The following is a 15,251-nucleotide window of genomic DNA, read 5'->3' on the forward strand; positions in this document are numbered from 1 at the left end:
CATCGTAATTATTCTAATACAACAAAGAAGGCTATCATGTACCCTCTTGCCTATGCACCTGCAGCCTTTGTCTGATTCCTCACTAAAAAAAAAAATAGGCTGTCCTGGGCACATCTATTTTCTGCTTGATTCAGTACCCCACCACCACCTTTGAGAACACAGCACATGATCATTCCATGCTCCTCATGCAGGTTTTTTAAAAATCTTGATTTCTACTTTTGTGTTATGTCTGTATGCCTAGTGTCATCACTACAAATACACAAATATGTACATGTGATCATGCCCACATTGTGGCAATTAGTCTAGTTCTTATTGTACAATGGTGTCATCCTGCCATTCTATGGTCTTCTGTCCACTGCTGACAGGCATACTGTTTTCCAGACATCACACCATAAATTGCATAATTTGCAGTTTCCCACTCCAACATCCACTACATACTCCCCCGATGAGTGACAGAGAAAAGCATAGGGAGAACACTCAAATCCATGCTAATAATCTATTTATTTATTTAAAACATTTATTTGCCACCTTTCTTCCTTGAGGAGTTCAAGGCAGCTTACGATATAAATAAAATGCATAAAAAAGAGTACATAAAATGCATAAAACAACCATGTTAATCAAATGCAGCAACCTCCTAAAGACTGAAATTGAAGGGGTCAAACACACCTCCCTGGGAGGGTTGTTCTATAACCATGGGGCTGCTACTGAGAAGGCCTTCTCTCATGTACCCACTCAATGAGCTTCTTTGATTAATGGGACAGGCAAGAGGTTGGTCTTGGCAAAAATTCCCCCTTTTCCATTTGTGGAATCCTCAACTAAATCCAAATCATGGTTTGCACAATAAAAATTGTTGCAATGCTTTCTTCAAAACAGAAATTGTTCTTGAATTTGCCATTTAAAGTCTTCCAAGGATTTCAAGCTCAGTATGGCATTACAACTGGCATTTGGGTGAAGTAAATGGAATATTGGATTTGGTCAGCTCTATTAAATACTTTGACCACTAAATGAGAAGAGAGCACTCACTGGAGAAGACCCTGATGCTGGGAAAGACAGAAAGCAAAAGAAGAAGGGAACAGCAAAAAATGAGATGGCTGGACAGCATTACTGATGTAAATAACACAAATTTGAGCAGACTTTAGAGGATGGTAGAAGGCAGGAGGGCCTGGCGTGACTTTGTCCATGGGGTAACTGTGCGACTGAACAACAAATCAGTTAACTATAGCAGTTGCCCCCCTCCCTCATCTGCGATAGATACCTGCTGAACTTTGGCTTTGATAGTCACTCTCCTTGTGTGTGAGACATGCCAGTCCAGCATACTGGAGGATACCTTCCCACAGCAGCCATCCTACAACAGAGTGCTGTTGTTGCAATATGACTGCACACAACTAAAAACATGCAGAAGGAATCAACTGGATCAGTTCCCAAATCCCTTCCCTGGATAAACTGAACCATTCCCTTTCCCCTTGTCTCATCAGGCAGTTAGTAATATTTATGTAGGGGAGAGGAGAATTAAAAAGGTTCCCTTTTTTTTGCTTACTTAAGAAAATTTTACACTTGAATAAAGAAGCAAAAGAAAGAGTGGGATGAAAGCTGCATTTCTTGTTACTTTCAGGTAACACAAAAAGCCACGTTTTAAACCATTGTTTATTCCTCTGCAAAAGAAAGATATCTTCAAAGAAATCCTTTTTATTCCTTCAACTCACACCTGTCTTACTCTAGCAAGAATTACAGGGAGAAAAATAGGACATTTGTTTTTAAAGCTTGGCTGGCAACACATGTCCCCAGCATTTCCTCATTAGATGGGATAACTTTGTCTTTTTGAACACAAATTTACCCTCATTTCACACTCGCACATACCTAGTATTCTCCATTGATTTCCAAAATGCTGCCATGCCAAAGACTTGAGAGAGCAGCAAGGAGGTTATTATTTCTTCCTCATGAAGTATGGAGCCCACCATTTGCATGGAACAGTTACTGCCTGGCCATTTTCCCACTGCTGTTTTCTCATTCCAGAAACTTGCTTCACATTTGCACTCCTGCCCCCCCCCCTCCCACTAGTGTGAGCCTTGGTGGGTGAAGAGCTACAACCTAGAAATCACCTTCCACAGGGGAGGCCATGCGGAATGCAATCCAAAATAGCAGCTGCACAGGATTTAAGCAACTATCCAGAATTTAAGCTCAAGGTCATGGCTGAGAGGAGAATGAGACTGCCATGTGTATGTAGTTTGTTGATCTGTTACAGCACAGAACTCACAAACTGTCTCTCCCATGACAGGGGCAGCATCCACTAGGCACAGCCCGGCAGTCACCAACAGTGCAGGGGCACCAGTGGGCCCTGTAGCCACCCTGATCTCCTGCCTGAGGCATCAGGGTGCTCTGCCACAGCAGCCTCATGAGGCAGCTCAGACCTCAGTTACAGCAGAGCAGGCGGGAGCGGGTGAGACACAGGAGCCAGATGAGAAGCACCTGGAAGAAAGGAGGTAATGTCAAAATAATGTAGAGTGGCCTCTGAGACATAAAGTAGATTTGAAGAACTGCTGTTAAAATAGCTGCTAAATAAGAGAATTGCTGTTCTTTTGGCCCCCTTTGCTTTTTCTCTCCTTTCTCTGTCCATTGCTTGCTTGTTTAATAAAAAATAAACTTTCCTTGAAAGGTAGGGTTGCCAAGTCCAATTCAAGAAACATCTGGGGACTTTCGGGGTAGAGCCAGGAGACTTTGGGGGTGGAACTAGGAGATATTGGGGTGGAGCCAGGAGCAAGGCTGTGACAAGTATAATTGAACTCCAAAAGGCGTTCTAGCCACGGCCAACCCACCCACTAGGCAAACTAGGCATTTGCCTAAGGAGCTAGCAGGGCTGGTGCACTGAAATTGGCCCTCGCCCCTGCCCCACCCCCTAAGCAAATCCCTATTTGCCTCCCCCTCCCTCCCAATTTTAATGCCCGGGAAGGGCAGTGAAGCACCACGCTCCCAAGACTCAAAGCTGCCGCCCCCACCCCCGTCGATCAGCTGATCAGCGGGTAGAGCCATGTGGAGGCCAGCGGCTCCTATTCCGGCCTTCCAGAGTGCTCACCATGATCAGTGCTGGGGTGGCAGCAGCGGGAAGGATGAGCAAGCCACTGAAAAAGCCACTGGGAAGGAAGTGGGGAGGAGGCAGCAGTGGCTGCCACTTTTTTAGCTGCTCGCTCATGCTTCCCGCTGCTGCTGCCCCAATGCTGATCATGGTGAGTGCCCTGGAAGGCCAGCATAAAAGTCATCGGCCTCCACGCGGCCTTGAAAGAGCCCCAGGAGCATGGCGCTTCACCATCCTTCCCCGGGCATTAAAATTGGGAGGGAGGGGGAGGCGCGGCAGAGGGAGGTAGCATGGCGTGGCGTCGGTAGGGGGCAGTGGACTGTGAGGCTGCCTGGGGTGCCATGTACCCTAGGACTGGCCTGGTTCTGGCCATCACATTTAAAGGGACCGCACACCTTTTAATTGTTTTCCCTCCATTGGAAATAATGAAGAATAGGGAAACCTTCTTTTGGAGCTCATAGAATCTTTTTGAAACTTGGAGAGGGTTTTGAGGAGTGGCATTGGATGCTATATTGTAAAATTGGTGCCTCTGCCTCAAAAAACAGCCCCCTCCCAGAGCCCCAGATAACTACAGATCAATTCTCCATCTTTCTCTATAGGGAATAATGGAGTGCCCAGCAGACATCCACCCCCCACCCTGGTTTTCTGATAACCCTGAAGCAGGGGGTGGGCCTCCAAACCAGAGGATCCCCTGCCCCCACCTGGAGATTGGCAACCTTATTGAAAGGTCTCCCTCATACCTCATTTAAAAAATGGCACCAAGCATGCACTTGTGAATGGATGGATCTTAAAAATCCCTAAAGCAAGACTGTAGTGGGTTAGAATCTGGAACTGTACGTGTCACCTTTGTTCCCCGCATATCAGTACCTTACACAGCTCCTTGGCAATACTTTGTTACTTACAAAACTGGGATTGAATGATCAATTGATTGATTGATAGTCAACCTTTCTCTCTGAGACTCAAGGCAGTGATCATTCATACTCATCGTCTTGCCTGCAGTGTTATGATAGCACAGTGCCCAATGATGTGCCAGTCCATCTTTGGTTTATTTCATGGGACCTGGCCTAAACAGACAGAGATTACAAGTATAACTTAATCTTCCTTCAAGGAAATCAGAGTGACATATATATGGTTTCCAGACTGTCTCCTCTCTAAGACGTTTACAGGAGCAGTCTTACTAGCTTTGACAATAGCACTGCATACTGTACACCTTCCTCTCATTCTCTGGAATGTCATTAATTCCATTCTTGCCCTACCCTTTGTCTAGGACTGCACTCCTTTAGCAGTCTAAGTCCCCCTCTTTTGACTTTAAAATGGCCAAGGTTACCCAAACCTTCCCCTCCTCCCTAGCTGGCACCTGCCATGCTCAGACAGCCCTTTTTACTATTGCACATGGCAAATGATGCATGTCCCTTAGAGGCTCATGTCCTCTCCAATGTTAAAACAATAGAGTGAGTACTGTATCACCTGACCCTTTAAAAGCAAGTTTCAATGAAATCACTATGCATGGCTTACTGCTCAGCCCTAAGAGCGTAGCTGACTCTATAGGGACAGAAATCAAAGTTCTAATCAATCTTACCTCTTGGTTGGAAGGAACTTTGTGTCAGATACAGCAAGAAATGTCCTTATTAGTGGTTAACTTCTAGATACAAGCCAGGTAAATGAGAGTTGAAAGGGTCTGGAAAATCTTTCAGAACTGCTGACAGAAGCAAAAGAAATATCAGGTTCACATCAAACCTAAACTTCTCCTAGTCAGTTAAGTTTAAAAACTGCCATGGATTATTATTGTATATGGATACAGCATGGCTGACAACTTTATATCTGTGGAAAATAGAGTGAAAACCAGTTCTATTTTATGTTTGATCATGGGTGGAATTCTAGCAGGAGCTCCTTTGCATATTAGGCCACACACCCCTGATGTAGCCAATCCTCCAAGAGCTTACAAGGCTCTTTTTTGTAAGCTCTTGGAGGATTGGCTATATCAGGGAGTGAGGCCTAATATGCAAAGGAGCTCCTGCTAGAATTCCACCCCTGCTTGAAATTAATATGGTGACTCTTTAGGACTACACCTCCATAATGCCACTCAACTGATTAGAATTCATAGTGCTGAGTTTATGGTTCCCATTGACCAATCAGCACATGTTTTAATTAGTGCTCTGAGATGATCTGGAAACCAGGTGACTGTGGGTGGTGCCAGTTCTCTAAGCTCCCACTCATCCCCTTCCTGAGCGAAGAATCCCTGTGCCCTTTCCTAGAAACAGAGGGTTCTGTGTCAACATTAACAAGAAGAGCTCATGCTGTCCTGACAAATGACTCGCAAGTCCTCTAGAACAACCTTGTGGACCCCTGAGGGTCCTCAGAAATCTAGGAAGCTCAGGGCATTATAGATGCTTCTTTTCGTTCCCCTGTAGGAGCAGGCTGGTGTTATTCTCAGGATTTTATAGACTATGTAATTGTGCCTGGAATCTAGGCCACAGGCTGCAACACAGGGAAATTGATAAAGGCTAAATAGAAAGTATGTCACACATTTTAGTCCTTGCTTTTGATTCCCGGGTGAATGCCTTGCTCAGGATAATCCTTATTCTTTAGCCTATGATGGTCTCAGCGCTGCACAGAAAGTTCCCTCTAGATTTACATTTTCAAATATCTGGGGTATTATGTTTGTATTTGATTTTCATGAAGTAAGACATGATGTTTCCAACTGAAAGAATAATTGGGTCCCTGGATGATAGAGAGAATGCTCTGTTCCAATTGTCTGCTAATATTTGCAATACTGGTTTGCTCAGTGGTCAGGTGAATATGGAAGATAACCAGAATAATAATTGGTGAGATGCAGAGCATCTTTATCTCGCAATCTACATTTGTTCTGCAAAGGTGATCATCAACACTTGGGTCTTACAAGCAGTACAAAGCAGAAATGTGACTTTCTTGTATTCGCAGTCCATGTAAAAGGGCTTTAAAACAGAAAGCCAGAAGGGGGATCTAAAAGACATCTAGCCTATACAGGATCTGTTTAATTGTGCAAAGCCTTTATCATGACAAGGCAGGGGGTGAGAGAGGAGGGAATCTGGAACTGGTGCAAATTTGTATTGCAATCCAATTGCCAACTGGGGCTAATCAGATGGAATATTTTATGTCAACTTGGTTTTCCTTGGGTTTACTGAGGGGCTGTGGACAATGAAATATAAGGGAGATGGTAAAAGCAACCGTAGACAAAGACTCAGAACACATCCAATAAGACACAAGCTGAAACTCATTATAAGGAGTACTCTATGGCAAAGAAGCAATACTTTTCTGCCACCATTGCATCTGCACAGTGTAGGACAGTGGAGCTGTTCTAAGTGGTCAAATGCTTCTTGGGATCTGGCCTGCAGGAGGAGGTGGACTACTCCATGGCCTGCTGTGACTGTATGTATCTTTGCAGTTCTCATGTATCTGAACTAACTTGGACTCTGGATAGGGTTGCCCTCAGTGATCCTTCCTTCCTGCCCAGTGTTTTAATTGTTGTTTTTATGTTTTTTGTATTTTAGCTTGGTTTTATGATGTTTTATTATGTATGTTTTTTTTAAAAAAAATTGTTAGCTACCTCAGCGTCCCTGATGAGGGCAGACAGGCAGGGTAGAAATTTTGTTAATTTTTTTTTAAACTTAAGTGGCCTCCAGTTTGCTTCCAAGCACAGTCTGCTGGTTTTGAGTCAATATTTAAAGGACTCAGCAAACTGAGTCCAGAATTCTTAAAGGAGTTCTACTTCCATATTAACCTACTGAAGTCTCTGACTATGCCTCATATCTACTGGAAATTACCTGTTAGTAGGCTTGCTAGTCCCCATGTCTGGGCGAAGAAAACCCCAGTTTTGCAGGCTCCTCCCTGCCACCAACCAGCTGGCTGGCAGGGGAAGCTCTGACCCCACAGCCACAATGTGCTTTTAGATCTCAGGCAGACCTAGAAGCTTGCAGCTGCTTCTGTTTTGGAAGGGGTGTGTGTGTGCCTTTAATTTCAACCAGTGGGTTGAAATTATTAGCTTCCTCAGTGTCCCTGATGAGGGCAGACAGGCAGTGGGTTGAAATTAAATCAAAACAGTTTCCGGCTCAACATTAGGAAGTACTTCCTGACCGTTAGAGCGGTTCCTCAGTGGAACAGGAGGTGGTGGGCTCTCCTTCCTTGGAGGTTTTTAAGCAGAGGCTAGATGACTATCTGACAGCAATGAAGATCCTTTGAATTTAGGGGGAGGTATTTGTGAGTTTCCTGCATTGTGCAGGGGGTAGGACTAGATGACCCTGGAGGTCCCTTCCAACTCTATGATTCTATGAAATCTGGGCCAAAAGAAACTAGATTAAAAGCTACCAGAGAACAGGCGTTCTCTACAAAGGCCCCCCAATGGTGGAATCAATTGCCGGAAAAAGTGTGGACCCTACGGGATCTTAACCAGTTCTGTAGGGCCTGCAAAACTGCCCTCTTCCAGCTAGCTTTTTAAGACAGAACTCCTGATAAGATCAGCAATACCGAGCCATCTTATACGCCATTCGATTGTATTTTAATGTCATACTGTTTTATTGGTTTTATTGTCTAAATTATTAATTATATTATCTGTTATTTATCTGTATCATGGTTTACCATGTCCTGTTAGCCGCCCTGAGCCTGCCTAGGCGGGGAGGGCGGGGTATAAATAAAAGTTTATTATTATTATTATCTCAGTGAAGCTGAAGCTGCAGGGAGGTGAGCAGGAAGAGCCATTTGTGTTGGTGAGAGAGAGAGGAATGTCAGAGAGCCCAATCCCTCTGTTCATCTTACATTCCTTTCAGAAGCTGTGTAGTAAAAGGGATAGTAAAGAGTTAACTAGAACCTGAGTATGGGATAGAGGAAAGCTCCACCCCCTATACCTCTCTCAACATAAGTTGGTTGAAATACAGCAGATTGTTACATTCAGCAACTTTAGTGAGTAAAGCTATCTATACCATTGCCAAGGGAGATCACAAAAGTGTGGATATGCAGACTGTTTATTTCAGCTGCATTGTATGATTGTGTGTGTGAGTTCACTTTCATTTTAGTGGAAGTGCAGCTGCTGTGGAACCATCCAAATGCAAAAAAAGGAGGAGAGATTAAGCCTGTATTCAGGGGAACTGCTCAGCTGTATATTTATTTATTTCTAGAGAATGGGAAGGTCTCCTCACTCCATCCCCAAAGTCCCCAGATATTTCCTGAGTTGGACCTGGCAACCCTACTCACTGGCCACATGGATAGTAGTTCCAAGGTTGTGTCCTCTCTGAAGGCATTTCCCAATTATATGAAAACCATGTTCTTTAGGCAAATATTTGTGATCCTTCATTAGAAGTTATTACTGCTACTGACCTCCTGCTTGTTTTTGCTGTTTGATGGTATCTGATAGTCAGTTTTCTTGAATTTGCTTCTACAGTTTTTATGTTTGTCTGGAGATTCAGGCTGTGTTATATTTCTGTAAGGCTAAACTGTTATTTTTGTTATCCATCTAACATAAACCAAAAAGTAAATAAGTAAAAAACAAATATCACTAAGTCCTTTCCTATGTACCACTGATCATGTACTTTGATAACAGATTTCAGGGAAAGGGCAATGAAGAGGACTTGCTTCTACTGCATAGACTTCTCATGGCTATGATTCCAGTACTTGAACCTGCAGAGGTGAAAGAGGCAAAAAACAGCACAGGTGGAGAAGCCCTCTACTCCAGACTGCAGCCTTATGCTGTGGTTCTTGAAAACCTAAGAGGTAAACAGGGGTTTGCAGGGAAACCCCGTACCCAGGGCCATCTTAACAGCTTTATGGGCCCTGGGCAAAGCAGTGTACTGGGCCCCTACGACAACTACACACAGGAATAAAAATGTAAACGGTTGATAAAATAAAATATATATTTATTCTATTGGCACTTCCAACAAAATTGGTGTTGAAACATTAAAAACATGCTGTGCAGCAACAACTAATCAACATGATAAACATTTGAACAATACACAAGGCTTGAAAAACACAATAATACTCAGTAAACCATACAGATTTTTAATTTTAATTTTATTTTATTGTATTTTATTTATATCCCGCCCTCCCCGCCGAAGCAGGCTAAGGGCGGCTTACAGCATAAAATCCTAACAATTAAAATTAATAAGTATTAAAATTACACATTCAACAATAAAACAAGATATTCAGTAGTTAAAACAGTTAAGAACAGAATATTAGTTTGGTGCTAATTCAGTGGCAACGGCCTTTCTTCCATTTCCCTAAAATACAGGCGCCGTGTCAGTTAAATGCCAGCCAGAAGAGGACAGTCTTGCAGGCCCTGCAGAACTGTGCAAGGTTCCGCAAGGTCCTCACTGCCTCTGGCAGTTGATTCCACCAGCAGGGGGCTGCAATTGAGAAGGCCCTGTCTCTGGTTGATTTTAATTTGGCCTCCTTTGGCCCAGGGATTACTAATAGATTTTGTGATCCTGATCTGAATACCCTCTGGGGAGAGACGGTCCCTAAGATAGGCAGGTCCTAGGCCATATAGGGCTTTAAACTTGATAACCAGCACCTTGTAATGAATTCGGTATACTATTGGCAGCCAGTGCAGTTCCCGCAGACCCAGCTGAATGTGCTCCCATCTGGTTTATTAGATGTCGCAGTATGAAATTACTATGAATTTCTTATTATAAGTATTTGCAGCATTTCTTAGCAGATAATTGCTTTATTATTGGCTTGAAGTCAATGGTCTTCAGATTAGTATAGAGCCCTATGCTCGTGGGGCCCACAGGCAAGTACCCATCAGGCCCATGCATTAAGACAGCCCTGCCCGTACCCATTTTTTCAAACATCCCTGTTGATACAGTACAGGAGTTTATTAAAGATATGAAGGCCACATCCCTGTTGCAACTTGTACTTGATCATGAAACATGGAAGCATGAAGAACGTGAGGAAGAAAGTTGACTATGATTCTGTGTTTCTGTAACTGGTGCAGAGACTCATGCTCTCAGATGCTTGAAAGAAAAAGCCCCCTACTTTTCATACACATGGACATCGTGATCACCAGTATGGTTGCCAGGGTGCCTGGAGTTTTGACTCGCACACATCTGCTCTAAGAAGTTGACTTTGCCCACGGTTTCTAAGGCTTATGTGGATACTATAAGCCTCAGCTTTGCAGCAGCATTCTACATCTCTGGATGGGTGTTAGCCAGAACTACAGACGAGCCTTGCATGCACAATCTTGGCCGTTGCAGTGGAAGAAGCCACAACGCCATTAACTGTACAGGCAAACAGTTTCCAGCCTGTTTCCATGAACCAAAGGCTAACACCACCAGAATCCATCTTGTTTTCCATTACAGCAAAGCAAGAGACTCACATATCCAACAGCTGCTTCAACTTTTGCATAAGGCAATCAAGCTTATCTTAGGTGTGGATCCTGTCAGACCGCCTAAGCCTTTGTCCAACGGAACTCAAGACAAAGACTGGTGCCAATAGAAGATCAAAGAGGAGGAAGAACATCTTCACCCAGAGCCAAGTTTCTTTGTATAGACCGGGTGTTACCTAGGTAGCAATTTGGCCATCTATTGTTTAATAGACTTAAGTACCCCCCCACCTTAATAATTCTTCCCATTCTTTCCCTTAATGCTTATCCTGGAGCCTCCCCCTTGGCCCATTGTTGCCTGGAAGTCCTATCAGGTAACTAAGGCCAAGTCTGCTCATTGGCTAGCTATAAGCATCCAATCAGGGACTGACAATTAACTGGCTATTGGCTACTGCATAAGTCCAGCCTTTATAGTCATTGCAGAGCCTCCCCTTTTCTGAGGTCATGTACCAGCTGACCACCTGTCATCCGCCCCTGTGCCTCCCATCCCCTAAGGGCTCAAGGTAGTCCTTATAACCTGTGACCCAGCTCCCCACAGGTGTGCATCTAGCAGTACCCCATTCCTGCTGTTTAGATACATCCTCGATTCTTGGCCAGTTGAGGGTCCCCTCCCCCTAGTCCTCATTTGTTGCCATTGGAGCCTTCCTTGAAGACTACGATCGGTAATTATCACCCTATTTGTCTATCCATGTGTTGTCTCTATATCTCTCTCTATTTTTCTTAGGACTGTATGTGTGTTTTATGAGTTATTTTATGAGGCCATGCGGAATGCAATCCAAAATAGCAGCTGCACGGGATTTAAGCAACTATCCAGAATTTAGGCTCAAGGTCATTGATCTATTATAGCACAGAACTCACAAACTGTCTCTCCCATGACAGGGGCAGCATCCACTAGGCACAGTCAGGCAGTTTTATGAGTTATTTGTCTTGTATGTATGCCTATATTTTTCTGGAATAAATTTTAATTGTTTTTACTTAATTAGTGTCCCTGGTAATTTTAAGCAATAATTTCTGGACATGTATCCTGTATACATAGGTTAAAAGATCCTGTTTAAGCCAGGTGCCCACCTGTCAATTCCCCAACCTCGTTTTGAGGGCATTTTGGCTTACATGCTGCTGCAGTCAGAATGGGGAAGCTGTCAGTTTTCTACATTGCCTGCATTCCTGTAGCCTTAAGCAACCAAACCTTGCTTCAGATGCCTTTGTTTGCATCAGAAACAAGTAACTTTTCAGGGTTTTGCTTTGCTTATTTGTTATGTGAGAATATATATGATATGAGTGAAGTGTTCTGCCCTAGAATTTTTTTGTAGATGCCATGATTGGAGACTGCAGAGTCATTTGTTAATTATGCATGGTTATTATGCTAAAACTGATACTTACTTTTCAATCTAAAACTTTTGGTTTTTTTTCTTTTGTTGTTTAAATAATGTGGCTTCAGGGTCAAACTAGGTGGGACAGGACAGATCCATGATTAGAAACCCTTGTGTTTGTTTGCATGAGTTTTTAAATAAACCAGCTAGTTGCACCCCTTGAAAGTATCACGCCATGAGATTACTTTAGGAACAGATACCAATGCACTTTTTCTATGTTGTTTTGGCATTCCTTAAAACACTCGTTTGCAGGGCTTTTTTTTTTTAGCAGAAATGCACGAGAACGCAGCTCCAGTTGGCTTGGCATCATGGGGTGTGGCCTAGTATGCAAATGAGTTCCTGCTGGGCTTTTCTACAAAAAAGCCCTGCTCATTACCTTAGAAGAAGCCTCAAAATTGGATATGAAGTTCACTTCAGTTGCAGCATTTCAGTAGCAACCCTAAAATAGCTACTTGTGAGAGCAGTTATTTGCATGAGTGACTGGCTGATAGACCATTTGAACTGGTTCCATGCAATAACAAAAAGCATAGGAAGTTCTGTCAGTCTTGAGAAGACTGTAGGAAAAAGGAGATGGTCATCCTGTACATTTCAGTCAGATCGAAGTGATCTTAGAGATTAAAGGACATTAACAAGAGTTATTAGAATAATTTCTGCCATTTCAAGATTAAAGAAAATGGAACATGACTGAACATTTTCTTGGAAATATATGCCATTAGCCATATGGCTTGGGTGGCTGTGCCATTTCTCAACAACACTCTTAGTTCTCAGCTTCCATGAAATACAACTAGAATCATGTTTGAGTAGAGGCTTTAATATCTGAGATATATCTGATTGAGCATGCACGGGTGTGGAAGCTTATATGGTATACCTAGAATCAGAGTTTGTTGGTCTTCTTAAAGGTGCTGTCATGGACAACAACAACTATCGTGTAGAGCCCCTGCCTGAGCCTGCAGCTGGTCCCTCTGATGTTTTGGGAGTGGACAGCTCACCACTGCCACCCAAGTCAGCATCCCCCACACCTGGCCAGCAGCTGAAAGCTGAAAGCAACCCTAAAATAGCTACTTGTGAGAGCAGTTATTTGCATGAGTGACTGGCTGATAGACCATTTGAACTGGTTCCATGCAATAACAAAAAGCATAGGAAGTTCTGTCAGTCTTGAGAAGACTGTAGGAAAAAGGAGATGGTCATCCTGTACATTTCAGTCAGATCGAAGTGATCTTAGAGATTAAAGGACATTAACAAGAGTTATTAGAATAATTTCTGCCATTTCAAGATTAAAGAAAATGGAACATGACTGAACATTTTCTTGGAAATATATGCCATTAGCCATATGGCTTGGGTGGCTGTGCCATTTCTCAACAACACTCTTAGTTCTCAGCTTCCATGAAATACAACTAGAATCATGTTTGAGTAGAGGCTTTAATATCTGAGATATATCTGATTGAGCATGCACGGGTGTGGAAGCTTATATGGTATACCTAGAATCAGAGTTTGTTGGTCTTCTTAAAGGTGCTGTCATGGACAACAACAACTATCGTGTAGAGCCCCTGCCTGAGCCTGCAGCTGGTCCCTCTGATGTTTTGGGAGTGGACAGCTCACCACTGCCACCCAAGTCAGCATCCCCCACACCTGGCCAGCAGCTGAAAGCTGAAAGCCTGCCTGACTCACCTCCGTGACCCATTGAAGCTGAACCCTGAGTTCTAACAGGAGCTTCCCCATTTGCTAATTGGAGCATCACTGGAGACCCATGTAGCCCTCTGCTCAGGGCTGGGCTCTCCACGAAAGCAACAAGTTGCATCTGTGATGCCCCTGCATCCACCTTGGTTCTTGCACTCCTGATCAAATTTCTCAGCTTCCTGACTCCCTGCTTTGGACAACCATGCTCTCAGACCCCTGATGACTTTCTGACTCAGCTGTTGTTCAGACTATCCTGACTTCCTCTGAACTGCACCTGGACTTTGCTTCCTGACCTCACCCAGCCTGTGACAGGTGCCACTGGACTCAAACTTTGTTCTGTTGCTTCAGACCAACAGGTCTAACCATCTGAATCTAACAACTATACGGTGGAGAAAGAATGACTGGTCTGTGATCACCCATGGATCTTCATGGCTGAAAGGAAATTTGAACCAAAACTCCCAGGTCCTAGTCCACATTGGCACCACATTGACTAGTGACAGATGTCAGTCTGGGGCATTTCCTTGGGATACCTGACTGCATACACTGAAAAGAGGGAAATGCCTGTTTCTAAGCCTAGGGCACCATCCATCACACCTTTCAGAATGCGCTTCAGACTTTACTCAGGATGTAATCTCTTTTTAAGTAATTTCAAAACTGTAAGTAGCACATGTGCTGATACTTATTATTTAATACACTGTAGTCAACCATGGCCATGCTTCATTGTAACTGAGCAAGATGGCAGACTGTATGAATTCTCCTGTCTTCCGTCATGGCGAGTAGTGAGGGTGGTAACCCTTTTCATGTGGCTCTCTAAGGAAAATGAAGCCCTATGCATAAATAAGCAGGATTGCAACTCAAGGTCTTCCCCTGACTAACAGACATTTAATGGGAAATATATGTCCTGTGGTGCAGAGTGGTAAGCTGAAGTACTGCAGTCCAAACTCTGCTCCTGACCTGAGTTTAATCCCAGTGGAAGCTGAGTTCAGGTATCCTGCTCAAGGTTGACTCAGCCTTCTATCCCTCCGAGGTCAGTAAAATGAGTGCTGGGGAGAAAGTGTAGGTGACTGGGGAAGGCAATGGCAAACCACCCCATAAAAAGTCTGCCATGAAAACGTCATGATGCAACGTCACCTCAGAGTCGGAAACAACTGGTGCTTGTACAGGGGACTACCTTTACCTTTTTATGTGTAGGTCCTACTCACACAGAAGTGTATACATCTAGGGCTCTTTCCCATCAATCAATCAATAGCTCCCCCCCTTTTTTAATGGAGAGGTACCTAAACATTTACACTGACAGATCTGGGAAGGAGCTGGGGATGTTTAGCCTGGAGAAGAGGCAGCTGAGAGGTGATATGATCACCATCTTCAAGTACTTGAAGGGCTGTCATATAGAGGATGGTGTGGAATTGTTTTCTGTGGCCACAGAAGGTAGGACCAGAACCAATGGGTTGAAATTAAATCAAAAGAGTTTCCGGCTCAACATTAGGAAGAACTTCCTGGCCGTTAGAGAGATTCCTCAGTGGAACAGGCTTCCTCGGGAGGTGGTGGGCTCTCCTTCCTTAGAGGTTTTTAAACAGAGGCTAGATGGCTATCTGACAGCGATGAAGATCCTGTGAATTTAGGGGGAGGTGTTTGGAGTTTCCTGCATTGTGCAGGGGTTGGACTAGATGACCCTAGAGATCCCTTCCAACGCTATGATTCTATGATCTTTAGATACCTTCCAATAGATGCATGCAGCCTGGGGGTGCTGCAGTCCCACTTCTTCACACATTCTTCCCCACAGAAG

The sequence above is a fragment of the Heteronotia binoei genome, chromosome 5 (genome assembly GCF_032191835.1).
Source record: "Heteronotia binoei isolate CCM8104 ecotype False Entrance Well chromosome 5, APGP_CSIRO_Hbin_v1, whole genome shotgun sequence".
Classification (NCBI taxonomy): Eukaryota; Metazoa; Chordata; class Lepidosauria; order Squamata; family Gekkonidae; genus Heteronotia; species Heteronotia binoei.